Genomic DNA, 14,019 nt, shown 5'->3' on the forward strand with positions numbered 1-14,019 from the left:
TGAAAGTGAACTGCCCCTTTCTTGTCTTGCTCTCAGCAAGTAGTCAGTTGGAAATCAGAGCCAATCAGTAGCTCACATGGAAGAGATTATAAAACATGACCAAAGTTAAAAGTAAGTCCTCTCAAGAATAATAGCATGTTAATAATAGGCTCTTATATTCAGAAAGTATTAGAATCTCTACAGGGAGAGGGGAAAGATGGCGGAAGAGTAAGACGTGGAGATCACCTTCCTCCCCACAGATAAATCAGAAATACATCTACACGTGGAACTCCTACAGAACACCTACTGAACGCTGGCAGAAGACCTCAGACCTCCCAAAAGGCTAGAAACTCCCCCACGTACCTGGGTAGGGCAAAAGAAAAAAGAATAAACAGAGACAAAAGAATAGGGACGGGACCTGCACCAGTGGGAGGGAGCCGTGAAGGAGGAAAGATTTCCACACAGTAGAAGCCCCTTGGCAGGCGGAGACTGCGGGTGGCGGAGGGGGGGAGCTTCGGCGCCGCGGAGGAGAGTGCAGCAACAGGGGTGCAGAGAGCAAAGCAGAGAGATTTCCGCACAGAGGATCGGTGCCGACCAGCGGCTTGTCTGCTCACCCGCCGGGGCGGGCGGGGCAGGGAGCTGAGGCTTGGGCCTCGGTTGGAGCGCAGGGAGAGGACTGGGGTTGGCGGCGTGAACAGAGCCTGAAGGGATTAATGCACCACGGCTAGCCAGGAGGGAGTCCGGGAAAAAGTCGGACCTGCCAAAAGGCAAGAGACTTTTTCTTCCCTCTTTGTTTCCTGGTGCGCGAGGAGAGGGGATTAAGAGCGCTGCTTAAAGGAGCTCCAGAGACAGGCGCGAGCCGCGGCTAACAGCGCGGACCCCAGAGTCGGGCATGAGACGCTAAGGCTGCTGCTGCAGCCACCAAGAAGCCTGTGTGCGAGCACAGGTCACTATCCACACCTCCCTTCCGGGAAGCCTGTGCAGCCCGCCACTGCCAGGGTCCCGGGATCCAGGGACAACTTCCCTGGGAGAACGCACGGTGCGCCTCAGGCAGGTGCAACATCATGCCGGCCTGTGCCGCCGCAGGCTCACCCCGCACAACGTACCCCTCACTCCTCCCGGCCTGAGTGAGCCAGAGCCCCCCCAGTCATGGGCTCCTTTAACCCCGTCCTGTCTGAGCGAAGAACAGACGCCCTCAGGCGACCTACATGCAGAGGCGGGGCCGAAACCAAAGCTGAACCCCGGGAGTTGTGCGAACAAAGAAGAGAAAGGGAAATCTCTCCCAGCAGCCTCAGGAGCAGCGGACTAAATCTCCACAATCAACTTGATGTACCCTGTATCTGTGGAATACCTGAATAGACAACCAATCATCCCAAATTGAGGAGGTGGACTTTGAGAGCAAGATTTAATATTTTTTGCCTTTTCCTCTTTTTGTGAGTTTGTATGTGTATGCTTGTGTGTGAGATTTTGTCCGTGTAGCTTTGCTTTCACCATTTGCCCTAGGATTCAATCCGTCAGTTTTTGTTTTGTTTTGTTTTGTTTTTTACTTAAAAAAAAACTTGTTTTCTTAATAATTTTTTTTTATTTTAATAACTTTATTGTATTTTACCTTACTTTATTTTATTTTCCTTTATCCTCTTTCTTTCTTTCTTTCTTTCTTTCTACTTTTTCTCTTTTATTCTGAGACTTGTGGATGAGAGGCTCTTGGTGCTGCAGCCAGGAGTCACTGCTGTGCCTCTGAGGTGGGAGAGCCTCAGGACACTGGTCCACAAGAGACCTCCCAGCTCCACATAATATCAAATGGCGAGAATCTCCCAGAGATCTCTATCTCAACACCAACACCCAGCTTCACTCAACGACCAGCAAGCTACAGTGCTGGACACCCTATGCCAAACAACTAGCAAGACAGGAATACAAGCCCACCCATTAACAGAGAGGCTGCCTAAAATCATAATAAGTCCACAGACACCCCCAAAACACACCAAAAGACATGGACCTGCCCACCAAAAAGACAAGATCCAGCCTCATCCACCAGAACACAGGCACTAGTCCCCTCCACCAGGAAGCCTACACAACCCACTGAACCAAGGTGGACTTAATTCATATTTATAGGACACTCCATCCAAAAACAACAGATTACACATTTTTCTCAAGTGCTCATGGAACATTCTCCAGGATAGATCATATCTTGGGTCACAAATCAAGCCTTGGTAAATTTAAGAAAATTGAAATTGTATCAAGTATCTTTTCTGACCACAATACTATGAGACTAGATATCCATTACAGGAAAGGATCTGTAAAAAATACAAACACATGGAGGCTAAACAATACACTACTTAATAACGAAGTGATCACTGAAGAAATCAAAAAGGAAATTTAAAAATACCTAGACAAATGACAATGGAGACAAGATGACCCAAAACCTATGGGATGCAGCAAATGCAGTTCTAAGAGGGAAGTTTATAGCAATACAATCCTACCTTAGTTAACAGGAAACATCTTGAATAAACAACTGAACATTGCACCTAAAGCAATTAGAGAAAGAAGAACCAAAAAACCCCAAAGTTAGCAGAAGGAAAGAAATCATAAAGATCAGATCAGAAATAAATGAAAAAGAAATGAAGGAAACGATAGCAAAGATCAATAAAACTAAAAGCTGTTTTTTTGAGAAGATAAACAAAATTGATAAACCATTAGCCAGACTCATCAAGAAAAAAAAGGAGAAGACTCAAATCAATAGATTCAGAAATGAAAAAGGAGAGGTAACAACTGACACTGCAGAATACAACAGATCATGAGAGATTACTACAAGCAACTCTATGCCAATAAAATGGAAAACATGGAAGAAATGGACTGCCAAGACTGAATCAGGAAGAAATAGAAAATATGAACAGACCAACCACAAGCACTGAAATTGAAACTGTGATTAAAAATTTTCCAACAAATAAAAGCCCAGGACCAGATGGCTTCACAGGTGAATTCTATCAAACATTTACAGAAGAGCTAACACCTATCCTTCTCAAACTTCCAAAATAGAGCAGAGGGAGGAAAACTCCCAAACTCATTCTACAAGTCCACCATCACCCTGATACCAAAAACAGACAAAGATGTCACAAAGTAAGAAAACTACAGGCCAATGCCACTGATGAACATAGATGCAAAAATCCTCAACAAAATACTAGCAAACAGAATCCAACAGCACATTAAAAGGATCATACACCATGATCAAGTGGGGGTTATCCCAGGAATGCAAGGATTCTTCAATATACACAAATCAATCAATGTGATACACCACATTAACAAACTGAAGGATAAACACCATGTGATCATCTCAATAGATGCAGAAAAAGCTTTTGACAAAATTCAACACCAAGTTATGATAAAAAACGCTCCAGAAAGTAGACATAGAGGAAACTTATCTCAACATAATAAAGGCCATATATGACAAACCCACAGCCAACAACATCCTCAATGGTGAAAAACTGAAAGCATTTCCATCAAGATCAGGAACAAGACAAGGTTGCCCACTCTCACCACTTTTATTCAACATACTTTTGGAAGTTTTAGCCACAGCAATCAGAGAAGAAAAGGAAATAAAAGGAATCCAAATCGGAAAAGAAGAAGTAAGGCTTTCACTGTTTGCAGATAACATGATACTATACATAGAGAATCCTAAAGATACTACAAGAAAACTACTAGAGCTAATCAATGAATTTGGTGAAGTAGCAGGATACAAAATTAAGACACAGAAATCTCTGGCATTCCTATACACTAATGATGAAAAATCTGAAACTGAAGTCAAGAAAACACTCTCATTTACCATTGCAACAAAAAGAATAAAATATCTAGGAATAAACCTACCTAAGGAGACAAAAGACCTGTATGCAGAAAATTATAAGACACTGATGAAAGAAATTAAAGATGATACAAATAGATGGAGAGATATACCCTGTTCTTGGATTGGAAGAATCAACATTGTGAAAATGACTCTACTACCCAAAGCAGTCTACAGATTCAGTGCAAACCCTATCAAACTACCACTGGAATTTTTCACAGAACTAGAACAAAAAATTTCACAATTTGTGTGGAAACACAAAAGACCCCGAATAGCAAAAGCAACCTTGAGAACGAAAAATGGAGCTGGAGGAATCAGGCTCCCTGACTTCAGACTATACTACAAAGCTACAGTAATCAAGACAGTATGGTACTGGCACAACACAGAAAGATAGATCAATGGAACAGGATAGAAAGCCCAGAGATAAACCCATGCACATATGGTCACCTTATCTTTGATAAAGGAGGCAGGAATGTATAGTGGACAAAGGACAGCCTACTCAATAAGTGGTGCTGGAAAAACTGGTCAGGTACATGTAAAAGTATGAGATTACATCACTCCCTAACACCATACACAAAAATAAGCTCAAAATGGATTAAAGACCTAAATGTAAGGTCAGAAACTCTCAAACTCTTAGAGGAAAACATAGGCAGAACATTCTATGACATAAATCAAAGCAAGATCCTTTCTGACCCACCTCCTAGAGAAATGGAAATAAAAACAAAAATAAACAAATGGGACCTAATGAAACTTCAAAGCTTTTGCACAGCAAAGGAAACCATAAACAAGACCAAAAGACAGCCCTCAGAATGGGAGAAAATATTTGCAAATGAAGCAACTGACAAAGGATTAATCTCCAAAATTTACAAGCAGCTCATGCAGCTCAATAACAAAAAAACAAACAACCCAATCCAAAAATGGGCAGAAGACCTAAATAGACATTTCTCCAAAGAAGATATACAGATTGCCACAAACACATGAAAGAATGCTCAACATCATTAATCATTAGAGAAATGCAAATCAAAACTACCATGAGATATCATCTCACACCAGTCAGAATGGCCATCATCAAAAAATCTAGAAACAATAAATGCTGGAGAAGATGTGGAGAAAAAGGAACACTCTTGCACTGCTGGTGGGAATGTGAATTGGTACAGCCACTGTGGAGAACAGTATGGAGGTTCCTTGAAAAACTGCAAATAGAGCTACCATATGACCCAGCGGTCCCACTGTGGGCACATACCCTGAGAAAACCATAGTTCAAAAAGAGTCATGTACCAAAATGTTCATTACAGCTCTATTTACAATTGCCCAGAGATGGAAACAACCTAAGTGTCCATCATTGGATGAATGGATAAAGAAGATGTGGCACATATATACAATGGAATATTACTCAGCCATAAAAAGAAAGGAAATTGAGCTATTTGTAATGAGTTGGATGGACCTAGAGTCTGTCATACAGAATGAAGTAAGTCAGAAAGAGAAAGATAAATACCGTATGCTAACACATATGTATGGAATTTAAGGGTAAAAAATGTCATGAAGAACCTAGGGGTAAGACAGGAATAAAGACACAGACCTACTAGAGAATGGACTTGAGGATATGGGGAGGGGGAAGGGTAAGCTGTGACAAAGTGAGAGAGTGGCATGGACATATACCTACTACCAAACGTAAAACAGATAGCTAGTGGGAAGCAGCCGCATAGCATAGGGAGATCAGCTCGCTACTTTGTGACCACCTAGAGGGGTTGGATAGGGAGGGTGGGAGGGAGGGAGACGCAAGAGGGAAGAGATATGGGAACATATGTATATGTAAAACTGATTCACTTTGTTATAAAGCAGAAACTAACACACCATTGTAAAGCAATTATACTCCAATAACGATGTAAAAAAATAAAAAAAATAAAAATAAAAAAATAATAGTCTCTTAAATAATTTTCCCAAAAGAAAGAAATAATGAATGCCAAATGGATTATCACCAAGAAAATCAATGGTATTACAGGGTGGATATCTTAAGGCTAATTAGTGGAAGAATTCTATTTACTCATCACCATTTCTTGGTCCTGATAAAGTTCCCCTTAAAAAGTAGAATCATTGCACAACAACCAAAAAACAAATATGAAGCACATATAACAAAACATTAGCTTTTGTCAATTCCAAATGATGAGTAGATGAAGGTTTTAATTCTCTGTTATTGTTGTTTTAATTTAAAAAATAAACAAAACAGGGGCTTCCCTGGTGGCGCAGTGGTTGAGAGTCCGCCTGCCGATGCAGGGGACACGGGTTCGTGCCCCGGTCCGGGAGGATCCCATGTGCCACGGGGCGGCTGGGCCCGTGAGCCATGGCCGCTGAGCCTGCGCGTCCGGAGCCTGTGCTCCGCAACGGGAGAGGCCACAACAGTGAGAGGCCCGTGTACCGCTAAAAAAAAAAAAAAAAAATAGCAAAACAGGCTCTGGGAACATCAGGTGGGTAGTGCAATGTTAGTAACACAAGTTGCTGTATGGCTGATGTCTGTTCAGGGCTCACAGTAACACATGTAACAAGTCTGAATGAGCATCTAGAGTAATCCCTTTTAACAAATTCAAAAACCAAGACATGATGTCTTTATCTTGATCCTTAGAGACTTCACTGTCCCTTAGGAATATCATGTCCTCTAGAAGACACCTGAGGGCTTGAAACTGGCCTAATTGCTCTGACCTTGGCACTTAATCTATATCTTCTCTACATCATGATCCATACTTGACAGACACCCAAAGATGAATCCTGTAGTGGGCATGTGTTTTCTTTTGTACACCCGCCATCTCTTCTTTAGGTGAATCATCTCATCCCCATTTTATGTGATTCGAATCTGAATAAGTTCACATCCTCCCAGAAGTAGACAGCAAGTCGGGATTAGAAAGCAAGAGGTTTATTGGAGGAAATACTTGTGAAAGACGAAGAAGGAGACAGTAGAAATAGGCAGGGAGAAACTTCGTGTAGACCATGATGGAGGTTTGACATCTATAAAAGGAGAAAGGGAAGGAAGAATTGGGTAGAAGGACATCAGACTACAGTGCAGTTCTGAGAGAGTCTCAGCCAGGCCAATGTGGAGTGGGGGGAGGGGGGTCTCTGAACTCAGTAAAGCCCATTAGAGGAATCCCTCAGGAGACAGAAATGGTCTGGTTTGAGTATTCCCACTGTGCTTGGTCATTGGCTGGGAGCAGCCCAGTGAAAATGTGGCCTGGTGTAATTCAGAGATGTGGTAACTAGAGGCAGTCAATCAGCTTCTGCTCCCAACAGCAAGTTCTAGAGAAGAGAGATATAGTAGGACTGTCAATCATATAACCCAGCACACCAAGAAAGGGACAGAATGATCCAAGCAAGACCAGTTAGAGCTCATCTCTGGAGTTGATATACAGACATTAAAAGGAGGCAGCTCTCTTTTCCACTGGGGAATCTGAAGTATGTGAATCCAGACCTGCCAACTTCCCTTGGCACATATGTGAAGCCAAACTTCATCAAGGAGAATATAAGATCAAACCACAGGAGGAAACAAAATTCAAACTGTGGAGCCTCGAAGCCTGGAGCCATTAAATACCTTCCTTTTATTTTTCCTTATTCCTTTATATTTCCTTATTGAGTTGTACTTCTGGTACAATTAAAAGAGTGCTTTGCCTAATACCTGCATGTTTTCCCTGCAATTATCATAATATATCAGAGTATGAAAGGCCCTTACAGGTAATCCCCTGGTGGTCCAGTGGTTAGGACTCTGTGCTTCCACTGCAGGGGAGCCCGGGTTCTATCCCTGGTCGGGGATCCCGCAAGCCACACAGTGTGGACAAAAAAAAAAGAAAAGGACCCTTATCCTCATTAGACACTTTATCATTTAAAATATTAGTAGAAGAAAGCAGAATGCAACTAGTATCATTGCAACTAATTAAAATTAATAGAAAAAAGTATGAGTTAATGATGATCCAGGTTATGGGGCTTGAGATCTAAGACAACATGGCAGGGACCAAGATGAAGGACACTGTGACCAAAAGTCTAGGCTAAATGAGTGATGAGATGATGAACAATTGTCTGAGGACAGATGCTAAGCTCAGGGCCAATTATTCCAAGACAAAGGGGAACAGGTGTAATGGGCAGAACCAGGAAGGACTGGGGGGATCAGGAAGAGGTCAAATTTCTAGAAAAGGGATTCATGTTATAAGGGAAAACAGTTTAAATTGCCAATACAATGACAATTCTATGAAGAATTTTTTTTTTCTTTGAAGGATGGAGTAGAAAGCATTGTAAAACATGACTCAGTACCAAGAACTCCTGATTCTTTCACTAACCAGTTTTGTGACTTTAGGCAAGACATTTCACCTTTCTGGGCCACAGTAATATGATAACAGGGGTGGTCTAGACCAGTCGACATATATTTACCTTGTTTTGGGTCAAGTACTGTGCTAGACATAGGACGTTCAGTGATAGGGAAAAACAAAACAAAACAGATTCTTCCCTGTTCTCCTGGAACTTAGGTCTAGGGTAGTGATTTTTAAACATTTTGACATGACCCACTGTAAGACATGTATAAATATATTTTAAATCAAACACTCTGTGTGTGTGTGTGTGTGTGTGTGTGTGTGTGTATGTGTGTGTGTTTATGTGAGTAAAAATTATTTTCATGAAACAGTATCTAATCTTGTTATATGAATTGCCCTATGCTATTTAGGTTCAGTTCCATTTTAATTTTTTTAATGCTGTTAAATTGATTTCATGCCTAACTAAACGGTTATGACCAATCATTTAAAAAACATAATTCTAGAGGATATCCTCTAAGCTTTCTTTGCAGCCTTTTAATTCAACGATTCCATCACTCTAGGATTTCATTCAGTTCTCAAGCTTTTCCAAGAAAGTGATCATTACTTAATCTATGCTTAATGTTGGGTCCTTTGTAATCATGTGAACAGTCAAACTGGCCTTCCAAATCTAGAAAAATCCACATACAGAGTAATTTTGGCCACAACACACATTACTTCTAACACATCCTGTCTACTAACTTCCATGAAATTCCTGATGCTGAATAGCTTTGAAATGTCCTTGTCCTTTTCCCCAAATTTTATGCTCTTTTTGTCATTAGACAAATTCCACTTTCTCTAATACCTCAACTTCACAGAACAAACCACTGCCCACAATAGAAGGTATATTCAAGAACAACATACCCGCCAGGTATTTCCAAGAGGATGCCATTCCTCCCTTGTCATTTTGCCTCTGGTAGGCTGTCTTTATCTAAGAACACAGTATTTGCACCAAAGGCATTCTTCTGGCAAAGGAAAGTTACTTTTGAAATAGAGCTGTTCACTGGAATGAAAAAAATGCACTTTCTGATAAAGAAATCATACTTTTTCTGGTTTTATGAAGAGCAAATTGGCCCAAAGATGATGCTTCATTTCTGTGTTTGGTTGGTTACTTGTCAGTTTTCAAAGAGGAGAAGGAAATTTCTTAAGGTAGAGAAGGCAAGGAATTTTTTAAATGTGTGTTATTAAGAATGTGACCTGCCCAGGTCTAAGAGGCTGTAACTCTCACCTTTCCTTAATTAAACAGTGTGTGGTCTGATGAAAATACCATGGAATCAGAGTCAGAAGATAAGAATTTCAGTCTGGTTTCTCTTATATGCAGGTTGATACAAATGATAACCGAAAACCTATACTCCCCATAGAGGAATTTACAAAATAACAACATGAAATAATAAAAGATCATAGTTAGGTAGAGCAAAGGGTTTATGTAAGAACTGCATAGTAAATATGAAATTCCTACCACATAGGAACTCCCCAAATGTCAGGCACCTCTTGCCATACATGTCACACAGGTGACCTGCCAACTAACAGAGAAGTAGGAGGTCACACAGCCTGGGGGTGAGCGAAAGCATCATGTTGAAGGCTTGAGGTGATCCCAGGTAGGATTTCCAGAGTCCATGAGAAGAGGACTCTGGTGACTATCTCATTATAGAAATAGTAAAAAAGGAAACAAACAACAACTACAAAAAACTCAGTTTATGTAAAATATAATAGTGTGAATCCCACATTGGCTTTTGAACTCTGATCTTGTCTGGGTTCCATTTTGTATGAATCTCAATCTCTTTATGTATTAAAAAAAGGTTAACATTGCTTACCATACCTATATAATCTCCTTGTTTTATAAAAAGAGATGATTAAGGTAAAAGAATTTTATGAAATTTAAAGTAACTTAGAAACAAAAACTAATAATATTCATTCCACAAATGTGTATCAAGAGCCTGGGCTAGGGTCTAGGAACATGATCCTGAGTAGTCTGGCTGCTTTCCACCAACTGCTTGCAATGAAGTTAAATGGTGGGAGAGACCTAGGTGAGGGTTCACAAAAGAGGTGATGTATAAGCAGCAAGTATAAGATAAAAAGTAGCTCACCAGTCACAGAATGCAGCAGGGTTGAGAGAAGCACGGCTAAGGGAGAAAATAAGACCTGAGAGAAAATAAGATTCCCAAAGGAGAAACAGTATGAGCAGAGACATGTAGTTGGTTCAGTTTGATCAAATGTATATGCCTTGAACTGGGGACCCAAGATGAATGTGACATAAGTTTTGTCCCTCTAGATAAAGTCAATGTAATATGGTACATTCCATGAGAGAGGCATGTCCAGAGTGCTGGTGGGGAGCCAATCAATGCATAAGAAGTGAGCCAGGTGTCATGGGAGGTGTTGATCACCTCAGACCAGGAAACCAGCTTGTATGTGTGCAGGAGGGCATGTGAAAGCATGTAGCAGGCAGGGGGAAAAAAATGGCCAGTTTGGGGGAGAGCAAAGAACCCCAAGCTATCTATTTTATGCTAGTGGTGATGGTTTGCACATGGCTTTCAATAGAGAGCTAATGAGTTTATTCTTTATTCTATGCATGGTGGGGCACAGAATACTCTTCTGAGCACAGAAGTAATAGTCTGCTATTATAACTCTGACAGCAGTGAGCTGGACATACCAAGGTGAAGAAGAACCAGAGGCAGAGAAGACTGATTAATAAACCAGGCCTGAAATGGTGGTGGGCCAGACAAAAAGAGTGGCAGGGGAAAGAATCAGACATCTTTTTCTCATCTATCAGATGTAGATGGAGTTACTTTCATAGTATCAGTTGGAGGTATTAACTAAGATGGATTTATTTCATTTTAAAACTGATACCAGGCAATTTTCTGCTGTTGATTTCAGCATACATTAAAAAGATCGACAACAGAGGCTTTAAGCCCAGCCCTGAATTGGATCGATGAGGACACTGAGGCAAGAAAATAGTGAGGACTGTCCTGAATCAGCCAGTCTTGGTAGCAGATAAGGGAGAAAAGCCCCATTCCTGTGACTCTAGTGCACCTCTTGTCACATTTCACCTTAGAAACCACCACCCATTAGCATCCAGAGAGACCAAGAACAGAGGGAGGGTGTGCTCCTGACAGGGATGGTGGCAGCTCTCAGTTCTTGGCTCTCTTGGTTGCTCCAAGTGAGAGGTACAAATCCTTCACCACTCAGGCTCAGCCCTCCCACATCACACATTCACTGACAAATGCTCACTGAACCCTGCTAAGAAAGAGTCCTGCTGCTAGATGCTGGGAATGCAGAGACAAATAAATCCCAGGACTGTGACAGGTCTAAAATGAGTTTTTATCAAGGTGGGAAGCACTTTGCTAAGGTGGACAGCATGGACCCACTGGCTAGTGGAGTCTGGAATTACTTTGGCTCTTTTTAAGTCTGGAATGCTATCCATGGCACCAGTGCCAACTCCATGTGTTCACTGAAGTTGAAGCATTGATTTGAACCTCAGTCTCCCTTGGCTGAGATCCCTCAAAGCCTGCCTTGTCAACTTCTCTCCCTGGCAGCCAGGCCATATCCCTGAAATCTTTAGCCACTGCCTGGGATGCTGCTTGCAGCCAGACAGACAGCCCACCATGGGTCTGACTTCCAGCCTTCCTTAGGCTCAGCGACCCTCACTGTTATGTTTCACCCATATCAGAATCTTGGATTCTGCTTGAATTAAATCTCAATTTGCCATACATTCGTATCCAAGCATTTCACTCCATGAGGATTCCTTAGGGGTTAACTTGGTCCCTTAGTCCTAACACAGTCTGATCCAAGATACTCCTCTTCACGTGCTCCATGCAGCAATCCAGAAATGCCTTCCAGCAAAACTGCCTGAGAAAGGACAAAAGCAACAGTTATGGAAGACAGCATTTCCCAGGAAACCCAGAATAAAATGGGGCTCCCCTGGGTACTGGCAATAAAGTACCAGGAATTAGAAGAACAGAAAGGGCAGGTGCTGTGCGAAGTGCTGAGCCCTGAGACAAGCAAAACCCAGAGAAGTGGTTGTTTAGACACTGCTTCATCTTACCTGGAGTTTATTTAATCTGGGCTCAGCTGTCTCAGTTAAATTGTTTGGGTTATTTATATGAAAGTATTGAGCTGTTGTGGTTATTCTCCACCTACGGCTACCAGGTTTATTCGTGTTCCAACCTATCACTATGGTTCTCAGAGAAAGATGAAAAGTAAAAGAGAAATAAACCACCCAGAACCATAAATGTGGGACTCCTCCCTCCTCTAATGAGCCGCCACAGCCAAACAAATGACGCTTTCTGAAACTGCACACATATTACCGTAGCCATGGAAACAAACTTAGCAACAAAGAAACCTTGACCTTTCCCCATCTGTTTAGAATCTTCACAATGACACGTTAATTTCAACATAGGAAAACAAAAAAGAAGAGCATAAATGTTACCTTTTCTCTAATTTCCAGGCAGCAACCATCCCAGTGTGGATAAAATTCCTAGATGAGGAAGGAATGATGCAGTTAGTTTAAGCCCAGCACCCTGAGGTGGAACCCCAGTAACATTTTACTGGCAGTAAGCAAGATGACTCAAATATGCTCTGCAGCTTACAAAGAGACTCCAGGAAGGGCTCGAAAACTGGACCAGAGATGGACAGCTACAAGAACAAACAGTAGCCAGTGTAAATATTCCCAAGAAACAATAATGGAGATCTCCAAAAACTAATATTCTGTGAGAGTTAAAGCTTTCTTTCCAGGCAGCTATTGTTAGCAGCTAAAAGCTGAAGACAGTTGAAACAGATTCAGTCCAATTCTATTCAATCCAATAAGCATTTAAGGAGGCTGTCTCTGTTTCCATTGATAGATAAGAATTGGGTACAGAAGAGTATACAACACAGATGTTGTCTCTAAACTAGCATATTTTTTGTAAATACAGAGATATTAACTAACTTAAATCAATTACAAAAACTCCGTGAAAGGTGAGATAGATGTTGCAGAAGTAATAAGGGAAGGTGTCTGCATAAGGTGTCACTAAAGCTAAATTTGAAGGTATCAGAATATTTTTCAATAAATTCATTGTCATATGAATTCATAGAGATGAGTCAAAGATGTATTTAACACTTTAATGAAGAACCAGCAGGATGGCAAAGCTGATTTGAAAGAGGAGTTGAGAAAATGAGGTGGGGAGGGATAAATCAGAAGCCTGGGATGAACACACACACTACTATATTTAAAATATATAACCAACAAGGACCTGGTGTATAGCACAGGGAACTCTACTCAATATTCTGTGATAACCTATATGAGAAAAGAATCTAAAGAAGAATGAATATATGTACATGTATAACTGAATCACTGTACTGTACACCTGAAATTAACACAACATTGTAAATCAACTATACTCAAACAAAATAAAATAAAAAATAAAATTCTATTCAAGTAAAAAAATAAAAATAAATTAAAAATTTAAAATAAACTAGTTCCCTAAAGGCTAAATGAAATTGAATATATAATATACTCACCTCCTCGGATGCTTAACCATTTCATACATGTTTAAGATGAAAACAGAAATAAAACTGCTCTTAGTTTTCACACACACACACACGCACACACACACACACACAAACTGATATATGTCAGTGGAAAAAAAAGGAATAAAAGAACAAACTTAGGGCTTCCCTGGTGGCGCAGTGGTTGACAGTCTGCCTGCCGATGCAGGGGACACGGGTTTGTGACCCGGTCCGGGAGGATGCCACATGCCGCGGAGCGGCTGAGCCCGTGAGCCATAGCCGCTGAGCCTGCGGGTCCGGAGCCTGTGCTCCGCAACGGGAGAGGCCACAACAAGGAGAGGCCCGCATACCGCAAAAGAAAAAAAAAAAAATGCTCCAGTTTGACATTGAAAGGGCATG

This window comes from Globicephala melas, chromosome 13, assembly GCF_963455315.2.
Source record: "Globicephala melas chromosome 13, mGloMel1.2, whole genome shotgun sequence".
Lineage (NCBI taxonomy): Eukaryota > Metazoa > Chordata > Mammalia > Artiodactyla > Delphinidae > Globicephala > Globicephala melas.